General features: G+C 43.7%; 1 non-coding gene across 1 annotated transcript; it reads right to left on the bottom strand.

Annotated features, from left to right (window-relative positions):
* Positions 1–1357: 1357 nt before the first annotated feature.
* TRNAV-CAC (transfer RNA valine (anticodon CAC)) lies at positions 1358–1430 on the bottom strand. Its single transcript has one exon. It is a non-coding gene; the product is annotated as a tRNA-Val (tRNA).
* Between the last annotated feature and the right edge of the window lie 10698 nt (positions 1431–12128).

Genomic DNA, 12128 nt, shown 5'->3' with positions numbered 1-12128 from the left:
AGTTATACAGCACTCATTTTTGGTTGCGCTTCTTTCACACAGCATAATTATTTTTCAGATTCATGTTGTGTATATCAATAGTTTGTTCTTTTTTTGGCCAAATAATATTCCATTGTATGGGTTTATCTTTCACCTATTGATTGATATGTGGGTTGTCTCCAGTTTGGGACTATTCCAAATAGAGCTGCTGTGAACATTTGGGTATAAGCCTTTGTATGAGCATATGTCTATTTTCTCTTGGGTAAACACCTAGGAATAGAATGGTTCATATTGTAGTATTAATACTTTAACTTTTTAAGAAACTGCCAGATTATTTTGCAAAGTGGATATACCATTTTACATTCTCACCAGCAGTGTATGAGTGTTCCTCCACGTCCTGGCCAACTTTGTATGGTCAGTTTTTTTAATTTTAGACATTCTAATATGTGTGTAGTGGTATCTCATTGTGTTTTAAATTTGCATTTCTTTAATGATTAATGATGTTGGGCATTTTTTTATGTGATTATTTGCAATCTGTGTATCTTCTTTGGTGAAGTGTTTGTTAAAATTTTTTGCCCCCCTTTGGGGAGGGATTGTGAAAATAATCTTTAATTTAAAAATATACATGTTTCCACCTAATTTAGAAGCAAGAATCTTAAGATTCCTCGTGGGGAGACACTGAGGGTAGGGAGAGAGAAAGAACTAACGATTTCCATGACTGAGAACTGGTTGGTGACAACTTAAATCAAGAAAAGAAACAGTAAAGGTAGGTTTGATGGGGGTAATAGAGTAGAGCGCCTTGTGATCCTGGCTCTGACACCAAGTTTGGTCCGGACTGCAGGGTTAATGACACCCGCAATCAGCACAAAGCGAGATAATCATAAACTCTCTGGCAGAGACAGACGGACCTATCGTAGTCCCGGCCGAAGAGGCAGGAACCTGAGCAGTATCCGAAAAAGGGACCAGCTGTTCAGGACTTGGTCCTCAGGGGTCCAGGTCCGAACCGACAACTTCACTGAGTAGCCATTTCCGGCTCCCAATGTGTCATATGTCTTCCGCGTGTCAGAAAAGACTCGACACAGAAACTGACGGGGCAGAACGGCGGCATAGGTCTCAAGTCTCACTGCTCTCGAGGGACCCGGTCACCGACAGCCGCTGCCGCCAGGGGACGCCATTGTCCGCCTCTTGCGCGCGCGTTGCAGACAACCACGGGGCGTCTCCGGTCTGCGCCTAGGTCCTAATCACTCACCTCGGACCCTGGAGTCTGGGATCTCCCTGCTATCTTGGTGGATTCTTCTATAGGATTGTAACAGAGTTTAGAATTAAAAAAAAAAAAAAAAAAAAAAAAAAACCAACAAGAAAAAAAAAAGCTACACGTTGTTTCCGCCCGGTTTCGAACCGGGGACCTTTCGCGTGTGAGGCGAACGTGATAACCACTACACTACGGAAACCCGCTGGCAGCCGAGCTCTTGCAAGCTGTCCTTGAAACATAGAGGTCCTTCACCGTGACCCTGACCAACAAGAAGCGTTTCAGGGCGGGCGGACCACACATCCGCGGCCTCACTCGTGCGCCGGGAAACAGCCAGTCAGCCCAGATCAGGCCAGGACTGCTCGCGGGGAATCGTGACACACGGCGAACTCCATGGCGCATCTTCAGGAAACTTCTGACAGAATTAGGGCTCCAGCCAGGACTCCGAGGCAGTGGAGCGGGCCTCCAGGTTGCCACAAAGGCTCGTCGTGCAGTTTCTCCGCTCCTGCCGATTCCTAAGTAGTGCTCGCAGGGAGCCCGGGGTTTAGGCCAACTGCGGGCACTTAGCGCGTGTGGCCTGGCGGAACTGGAGCAAAATGGAGCAGTGGGAGAGACCGAAGAGACGGACGTGGCCATGCTAAGATAAACCAGCTCGTATTTGAAACAGAATAAAAATACACTTTACTTTTGTCCAGCACTTATTAATAACTCAGAAGGCATTTTCACACTCTCTCGCACTTAGTTTTTACAGCAGTGCTATGAGCAAAATATTAAACGCCGTTTCAAAGACACTGAAGCTAAGTAAACATGACTTTCATAAGATGGAACCGCCGCCACTTAACATCTAGGAATGGTCTGCAACCTTGAAGTTCTCAGGGGGTATCTCGCTTATCTGGACCACACCCTATTGTATGGGAAAGCAAATGAAGAGGAAAGAGAGCGCGAAGAGTGTGCCTGGAGGGATTCAAGATAACTTTGTGGATGATCTGCAGAACCCCAAAATACCTTGTGTAGAATGATAGTCGAGGTCGAATGACTCTTTTTTCCACGGTGTTAGGGGTGAAATTATCTGAAGAGGTAGGCAGTGGAGACAGTTTGGAGATGCCATGTGAGGAAGGCATTAGGGAATTAAGAGAAGGGTGAAAGAATTACCAAAGCATCCCTGAAGACTTACATGCTGTTGTATGATACAAATGTGCAGGGGCTAGAATGGCACAGCGTTCGCTGACTGCTTGGGCAGCTTAAATCTGGCAAGAGCCTAGAGGAGAAGGCGGGTTGTGGGATGAATAAGCAAAGGAGGAGTGTTAAGGAGTCGGGAGTGGTAGGGAGAGAGCACCAGGGAAGCAGCTGGCTATGGGTTGAGGCTGTGTAGAATGTGAAAAGACATCAGAAACGTCCAATGGCCTGAGTGCTAGGCAGATAGGAGAGAGTTTATCAGGTTAAGCCACTTCTGCAGAAAATTCATTGATATTGTACTAAATAATAAACGGAAAATATTGCCTCGCAGTCCTAGGTAGATCTGGGCTTCTGGCAAGTCTTTACACAAGGCTGAAAAAAATTCTCTGGTTTTTCTTGGTCCTTCTTCCTCAATGTGGACTCCATTCTCAGGCAGATTGGCTACTCTACTCTTTCTCAAAATGCCCACCATCAGCAACTTAGGCTACAGGCTCCCTTGTTCACAGCCAGCAGGCAAAAGTTCGTTTCTTGCAGAACTCATTATTGAACAGCAATTGTGCTGTGTGTAAAGCAATGGGATATGCTCCTTCATTTAAGCCAATTAGGGCCGACTCTTGAAGTTCAGGATAAAATTAATACCACTCAAATTCAAGGGCTCATAAATTTGGAGTATCTCTAAGGAGGTGGGAATGCTGAGGTGGCAACCAACAAACATTCTCTACAGAGGGTAAGACCACAGTGCAACGGAGAATAAAGGAGGATTGCTATACTTCTAGAAACTGGAGTCATTGTTAGAAAAAGTTCCACTCTAAAGGCTTCCCTGTTAAGGCAGTTCTCCACTGAGTAGTATCCACTATGCCAGGTCAGATGAGACCTATGGTAGCCCAGCACACAAGGACCCTCCCATCATACCCCAAGGGGCCACTTTCAACATGGGTTATCTCTGCCCCTCCCTGCCAGGAACTGCAGAGGCTGTGCCAGTACTTTTCCCCTGATCTTTCCCCTGCTCAGTCTCTGGGAAGCCAAAGCTGTCATGCATCTGACCTCAGTGGTCAGTGAGACTGGGATAGTCCTGAAGGATGGGAGATACCCCTTGAGTTCACCCCCATTACACTGCATCTGGCTCTGGACAATCACTCTTTGTGCCCTACTCATCACCCTTCCTCGCCACGGTTTCTCTCTAAGGCAATGCCCTGTGGGGAGCTATTTCCCTGAGTACACAGTGATATCAGCATGTCAGTCATCTCTTTCTAGGCAGAGGTGATGGGAATCCTCCACCAACTTGAAGCTGAGATCCCATCCCCATTCTGAGTTGAATAACCCAGATCTTCTTGGCTGTTAGAGATTCTCATCCCCCTAATTCCTTCTAAAATTTAACTCCATCCCTGAATCTTTGCTATCCCATTATGGCTTGGTATCTTCCATCACATTGTCCTTCTCATGATTCTAACACCTACGGAACTTAAGGAATATGTCGGCAGAAGACAATAGGCAAAGGATTTTGTCCTTTGTGTGTAGATGGTGGTGGTGATGGAAAGGTAAGGAATGTTATAGAACTAGTCTTCAATAGAGGAGTTCAAGGAAGGAAATTGGTTATGAAATTTGTAATCTGTAGGGGAAGTAGAAAAGTTAACTCTAGTTTTGAAATTATAATAGCTTTCATGGCTTCTAGATTTCAGTCCCTTAACCTTGATGTCATATATCTTCTCAAAGAGGCACAGTTGTTTTGATTAGCTACACAGAATACTTACAACATCTAAAACAAACCAGGGATTAATATCTAGAGTCTAGAATATGCAAGGAACTTCTGAAATTAGAAGGAGAAAAAAACAAAAACAGGAAACCCAATAGAAAAAAATGAGCAAAGAATATGAATAGTCAATTCACAGAAGGGGAAAGCTAGGTAGCTAAAAATATAGAGATATGATGAGCCTCATCAGTAATCAGAGAAATGTGAATAAATTAAAACAGTGAAATACAACTTTACACCTTTGGTAAACATTAGAAAGTTATAAATCTTGGTTAAAATATAGGGAAATGGGGGGCCGGGCGCGGTGGCTCACGCCTGTAATCCTAGCTCTCTGGGAGGCCGAGGTGGGCGGATCGTTTGAGCTCAGGAGTTCGAGACCAGCCTGAGCAAGAGCGAGACCCCATCTCTACTAAAAATAGAAAGAAATTATATGGACAGCTAAAAATATATACAGAAAAAATTAGCCGGGCATGGTGGTGCATGCCTGTAGTCCCAGCTACTCGGGAGGCTGAGACAGGAGGATCGCTTGAGCCCAGGAGTTTGAGGTTGCTGTGAGCTAGGCTGACGCCACGGCACTCACTCTAGCCTGGGCAACAGAGTGAGACTCTGTCTCAAAAAAAAAAAAAAAAAAAAAAATATAGGGAAATGGGAACACTCATGTCCTGCTGGTAGAAATGCAAACAGGTACAGCATATTGGAAAGCAACAAGAAAGTACTTAAGTAACTGTATACTTTATGAAACAGCAATTCTTCTAGCTATATACTGCAGAAGAACTAGCACCTGGGTCTATAAGGAGACATTTATCAGGATGTTCATGACAGGACTGTGTGTGATAGTGAGAATCAGAGCAACTCAGATGTCCATTGCTAATACATATATTTACTTAGGCTTGTTGTACTTATGCAACATGGAAAGAACACAAAATACACTGTATTCACAAAAATTCAGTGAAAAAGGAGTCAGAAAGATCATAAAATTGATAGCACAAATCCATTTTTGCAAATACATAATATAACATTTTGTAAAATAAACACACACTCTCATATACACAAACAGCAATACCATATATATCTCCACATTCAAATATATTTAGACATAATATGTATATTTAAAAACAGAGGCCAAGCGAAGTGGCTCACGCCTGTAATCCTAGCACTCTGGGAGGCTGAGGCGGGAGGATCACTTCAACTCAGGAGTTTGAGACCAGCCTGAGCAAGAGAGAGACCCGTCTCTACTGAAAATAGAAAAGTTAGCTGCATGTCGTGGTAGGCACCTGTAGTCCCAGCTACTCAAGAGGCTGAGGTAGGAGGATTGCTTGAGCCCAGGGATTGAGGGTTGAGGTTGCAGTGAGCTATGATGATGTCACTGCACTCTAGCTGGGGCAACAGAGTGAGACTGTCTCCAAAAAAAAAAAAAAAAAAAAAAATGGAGCCAGGTGCAGTAAATGGCTGTAGTCCTAGCTACTCAGGAGGCTGAGGCAGGAAGATCGCTGGAGTCCAGGAGTTCGAATCCAACCTGGACAATATAGCAAGACGCTAGTCTCTTAAAAAAAAAAAAAAGACATAACAAAAACACTACACTAGTGGCCAGGCATAGTGGCTCATGCCTGCACTCCTAGCACTTTGGTAGGCCAAGGCAAGAAGATTGGTTGAGGGCAGGAGTTCGAGAGCATCCTGACCAAGAGCAAAACCCCATCTCTACAAAAAAAAAAAAAAAAAAAAGAAAGAAAGAAAGATAGAAAGAAAGAAAGAAAGAAAAGAACGAAGGAAAAATTAGCTGAGCATAGTGGCTAAGGCCTGTAGTCCCAGCTACTTGGAAGGCTGAGGCAGGAGGATTGCTTGAGCCCAAGAGTTTCAGGTTGCAGTGAGCTATGATGACACCACTGCACTCTAGCCTGTGCTACAGAGTGAGATTCTGTGTCAAAACAAAAACAAAAACAAAAACAAAACAAAACAAAACAAAACCTACACTGTGTGCAATTTAGGGGAGAGGAATGGGAGATGAGGGAAAAATGAAAAAAAAAAAAATACAGGAAAATGAAAAAAAGGCTCTTACCCAATCAGTGATTATAGTATGCAATAAACTGAGGGAGATGATTAAATCAACTTTGTGTGCCTGAGAGCAAAAAGAGGAAAAAAAGTGAAAGTATACAATGCATTTTAAGGAAAAAAGGCAGAGGACTGACTCAGATGAAAATATTCACAATATAGTATCAAAAAGACTTTTATAAATCTATAAGACAACCCAAGAAAAACAAGCATCTTATGGAAGAAAAGTGATTAATAAGCTTATGATGTGATGTACAAACTCACTAAGCTTCTATAGAGAAAAAATTGGTCATGTACCAAAAAAAAAAAAAAAAGAAAAAGAGAGAGAGAGAGAGAGAATTGGAGTGGCATTGGGTTTCTCACTGGTGCTGCTGAATGCCACTGCATTTACATACTCTGTGTGCGCTATTTGTTCTTTCATTAAACCACTCAAACAACTAATATTTATGGAACACCTAGTATACACCAGTCACCAGATGATGCTACAGACAGGACCAAGGGGTGGGTAACTGTGAGAAAGTTCAGGGAATAGTCCCATGTCCCAGTGAATGGGCTATGCCTACCATGAAGAGATCTGATGAAATAGAACTAAGTAATTCTGAGCTTTTTTTTTTTTTTAAGTAGACCAAAAAAAAAAAAAAAAGTTTCACATTAAGGTGGTAGATTGAATAAGTATATCTAATTTCATTCTCTCTTCAAAATATTGCAGGGGTACAAATGTTTTTGCTACATGGTTAGCTTTTATCACGCTTAAGTCAGGGCTATTAATATGCCCATCACCCCAGTAGTAGTTATTGTACCTGTTAGGTAGGTTTTTAACCTCTCCTCTCCTGTTTTCTCCCCCCTTCTTGATTTCCAATGGCTTTTACTTCTCTCTGGGCCCATGTGTGCCCACTGATTAGTTCCAAATTATTAGAGTACATGTGGTGTTTGTTTTTCCATTCCCGAGATACTTCATTTAGGATAATGGCCTCCAGTTCCTTCCAAGTTGCTGCAAAAGACATTGATTCATTCCTTTTTATGGCTGAGTAGTACTCCGTGGGGTGTGTGTGTGTGTGTGTGTGTGTATACACCACATTTTATTAATCCACTCATGAATTGATGGGCACTTAGATTGAGCCCGGGAAACATCGTTACTGGGTCTTACTAACCCTGGGTCTCAATATTTAACACATTTGACCAAAACTAAGTCTCAGAAATTTGGGAATCAATGAAGGCCAGCTGAAACAGAGGGCAGAGGACAGTTACCTTAGAAAAAGGTCTTCCAGGCCGGGCGCGGCGGTTTACACCTGTAATCCTGGCACACTGGGAGGCTGAGGCGGGAGGATCGCTTGGGGTCAGGAGTTCGAGCCCAGCTGAGCAAGAGCGAGACCCCGCCTCGACTAAAACTAGAAAAATTAGCCACTGCACTCTACCTAGGGCGACAGAGTAAGACGTAAGACTCTGCCTCAAAAAAAAAAAAAGAAGAAGAAGAAGAAGAAGAAGAAGAAGAAGTAGTCTCTTCCAGAGATAGGACCCGCAATACTAAGCATTCAGTTAAAAGCTGAATGTGGCAACCGGTTGTTCACATGTTCTCACCATGGGAGCTTCCTGGGAAAATCTTGTCGCGGCATTCACCACTGAGAAGTAGGCCTGTACTTCGTCCTCAGTGTCCTGCCAGGCCCTAGGTCCAGTACCTGAACCACGTTCAGGACTTGAACTCCCCTCAGCCAAGGGCCCAGCGCTGTGATCTTGAGGCTGGAAGCAGGACACGTGGGTAATTCCAAAAGCCAGAACTGGAAATCATTGCCGCTGACCTTCCTGCACCAGGTGCCTCGTTTCCTGCCTCCCAAATCCTGGCTCCAGCAACCATCTCTTTCACCCAGAGTTGAGCCTTGGACGCGAGTCAAGAACCAAGCTGAACCCTCTTCTGGCTGCAGGCGGCACTCTTCCCTTGCGCAGGGGGAGGGGGCTGTGGGGGATTCCCGGACCCTTGGCCTGATAACCACATCTCAGTAACCTCTTCTGTAGTCCAGTATCACTATTTCTTTCCGAAATACATTTTTAAAAGAAAAATGCTGGTCGTTTATTCAAAGAGGTGAATTAAGAATGGCTGTGAGCTGTGAGCTCCTAATCTCTCTGGCCGCAATTCTCTAGAGAAAGGAACTGGGAGAGCCAAACATTCAGTTGCTAAGTCTGATTAGTGCCTGAGGGCTCTGAAGCTGTGAAGGTTGATGTCCTTCCAGTAATTCTATCAATATAATGCCCCTTAAGGGGGCTATGCCCACCTGCCTTGAGAATCACTGATTTATACTTTTGTTGAATTAAGTTTTTCTCTTTTCTTTCTCTCTTTCCTTTTTTTTCTTCCCTTTCTCTCCCCTCTCTCATTCTCTCTTCCTTTCCTTTCTTCTCTTCCTCTCCCCCTTCTTTTTTCTTTCCTTTTGAAACAAAGTGTGTATGTGTGTGTGTGTTTCTCCTTATGTTGCCTAGGCTGGGTTCAAACTTCTGGGCTCAAGAGACCCTCCCACCACAGCCTGCTAAGCATGTTTGTTTAATTTTCACACTTAAGTATGTATATCTCAGGGATCTTCTAAATCTAGAATGGGTAGATTAGTATAGGCACAGTACCAGTAATTAATGAAACCTCCCCTCACTTTGAAATCCTAAAAGTAGTTAAAAGTACAGGGTTCTAGGTAGCCCAGTAATTTTACCTTTTCACTAGTGGCTTTCACCAGGTGTTTAAGGTGCCTCAGTAGGGAAGTCCAGAGCCATCCAATACCCTTTACTGGGTTTGCAAAATCAGGGATGTCATACTTAATCCGTTTAGATTTTTTTTTTTAAAATAAAAATATAAATCTATATGATAACAAATTTGTTAACTTTACTTGTAAGCCAGGTAATAAAATCAATAAAAGTCATGTGGTTGCCTGTAGTCCCAGCTACTTGGGAGGCTGAGGCAGAAGGATTGCTTAAGCCCAGGAGTTTGAGGTTGCTGTGAGCTAGGTTGACGCCATGGCACTCTAGCCCAGGAAACAGAGCGAGACTGTGTCTCAAAAAAAAAAAAAAAAAAAAAAAAAAGTCATGTGGCAACAAATTAGCTAAATAGCAGGGGAATCAAATCCAGATCTCTCAGGACAGAAGGAAATACCACTGTGCTAATGAGAAAAGGGATGGGGCTTTTCATCTAAAGTCAGTATCTGATCCAACTGCCTGCTTCTACCCTGGGCCCAGGTAGGTAGGAGGCATTGATTGTTCTTGTCCCATTCTCTCCTAGGCCACCACCTGAGTCGGGTCCCCTGCTGGCAGGAGAGAGTGAGAGACCAGCGTAGGAGTGGCACCTGGTGGAAATGCCAGAAACCTTGTGGACTCTCCACCCCTACATGCACCCCACAAAACCCACCTGCATCCCGCAAGGTTGCGGCAGGTGGCTGGAATTCTAGGTGCAGCTGTCCCCCCTCCCACTAGGGAGGAAGAGGTCGTGAGGAAGCGGCCTGGGAAATGTGAGGTTGCTGTGCCCAAGAGCGCTGGGACAGGAAGCAGCAGAGCAGAAGAGAGGTGGGGCCTTTCTCAAACGCTGGGTCAGGAAAATCCAACCACATGCTCTGGCCTGCCCTTCTCAAATTCTAAATTGAGGAAGGTGGAGAGTGAGACTACCACAAAGAACCAACTGGAAAGAAGCTGCCACCCTCAATCAGACCAGCAAAGTAGAAAAGGAATCCGCTTGGGCGTAGGGCCCCCTCTACTCCTGGATGGAAGGTGTGGCCTGGGCGTTCTTGGGTCCCAGAACAGTGAGAAATATTGATGGCTACAGTAACAGGAGCTTAGTAGTGGAAAGGAAGAAAAATAGGCTGGGAGCAGTGGCTCACGCCTGTAATCCTAGCACTTTGGGAGGCCAAGGCGGGCAGATTGTTTGAGCTCAGGAGTTCGAGACCAGCCTAAGCAAGAGCAAGACCCTGTCTCTACTAAAAAATAGAAATAAATTAGCTGGACAACTAAAAATATACAGAAAAAATTAGCCAGGCATGGTGGTGCATGCCTGTAGTCCCAGCTACTTGGGAGGCTGAGGCAGAAGGATTGCTTGAGCCCAGGACTTTGAGGTTGCTGTGAGCTAGGCTGATACTACGGCACTCTAGCCAGGGTGACAAAGTGGGACTCTGCCTCAAAAAAAAAAAAAGTGCTGTTAAAGGTAGTGAACTCTAAAGCTTTTCCCTTTCTTCCATGGTCTCTCTCTTGTCATGATGTTTTTATTCGCTTTTTTAATTTTTTTTTTTTTAGCTAGGGTTCCCCTCTGTCACCCAGGCTAGAGTGCAGTGGCATGATCATAGCTCACTGTAACCTCCAACTCCTGGGCTCAAGAGATCCTCCCACTTCAGCCTTCCAAGTAGCTGGGACTACCAGAACCACTATGCCCAGCTACTTTTTTTTTTTTCCTTCAGAGATTGGGGTCTCAAACTCCTGGACTCAAGCCATTCTCCCAAAGTGATGGAATTACAGGCATGAGCCACTGTTCCCAGCCTTTATTTGCTATTTAATGTCATTCTATGTAAAGAAAAATTAAGAATTTAAATAATTAGCATGAATTTTACCCATTATCTTTATATTGTGCAATTTCAGTTTTAAAAGCTGACCAAGCGTTCACTATTGCCCATTTCTTATCCTCTGCTTTATCTTGACCTAAGCTTAGTCAGCCTTCTGTCACCCTTGGCTCACCCCCAAACCTGGGCAAGTGCTAAAATGCAAAACATGCACCCTTTATCAGCTTCTCCTGAGAATCAGTTGACCACATGGAGAAACATTTCCTGGGAAACTGCTCTGATCACATTGTCCACTCTCTCTTGCTTGCCCTTAAAAATTTCTGTTAAGCTCTACTTACCCCTCCCCATGAAATAAATATCTTTTTTAGTTTGATTTTGAGACTCTTGCAGATTTCTGAGATCAGAATATTCTAGCTATTGCAATAGTCTTTTTGGAAAAGTCTCTCCTTATGTGAGTCCAGATTTGTTTTTATTTAACAATATAAATATAAAAGGATGTAACTCATATGCACAATCACCGAAAAGACACGATCCATATTTCATAGCTCCTATGTGCACGTGTATTTTTGTCCTTACCAGGATAGTGGAAACACAGCACAAAACGAACTCGGCTGCTTTTATTTCACTTCTTGATGCACATATTCTACCAACACGTTCTACCTTTAGCTTGCTGATAAGGAAGGTCTGAAAGGAAAAGGAATGAACTATAGGTTGCCCTGTCTTTCCCTTTTTTTCTGTGTCATCATTTTCAACATAAGTGGCTGGCTTATAGAGGAAAGCAGCCTAAGAAAGGATATAAGAGGCTTTGGTCATTTACGTTTCTTAAATCATGTTTCTTAGATCACTATTGCCTGCCTTTTGCTTTTGAAGCAAGTTCTGGTTTGAATAGAAAGAAAATGTGGCCCCAGGGCTGTCATGTCAGGTTATTCAGTCACAGAGGCAATGTGCTTACCTTATATTCGCTTTGAGTCTCTGAAGTCCCGTTGCATAGTGAGTCCACCTGGAATTCTGTGTTCATCAGGAATAGCAAATGTTCTACGCAAATGAGTGACAAGTATTATGGACAAGAATATTGCTGGTATCCTCTCTGCTCATGTGCAGGCTCCATTGTTCCATTGGGCTCTACTAACAAATCACACTTCAAATGTAAAATTATTTAACACTTTAAGAACATTTTACACACCCCTTTAAATTTGTAATGTATATTTGAAGTGGTTAGGGCTTCTATCCTAAGATATTTTTTCAGAAAGTGCTACCTTGAGCATGTGAGCCCTCCCTGGTGGTCTAGTGGCTAGGATTCTGTGCTTTCACTGCCACGGCCTGGGTTTGATTCCTGCTTAGGGAATATTCCTTTTCCTTCCAAAAAAATTACAGATCATTTTACTATTATGGCTGCCGGGGTTCCCATCCT

The sequence above is a fragment of the Eulemur rufifrons genome, chromosome 8, assembly GCF_041146395.1.
Source record: "Eulemur rufifrons isolate Redbay chromosome 8, OSU_ERuf_1, whole genome shotgun sequence".
In the NCBI taxonomy this organism is placed as follows: Eukaryota; Metazoa; Chordata; class Mammalia; order Primates; family Lemuridae; genus Eulemur; species Eulemur rufifrons.
The sequence above is the reverse complement of the archived record's forward strand: the minus strand, read 5'-3'. Positions and strand labels throughout refer to the sequence as shown.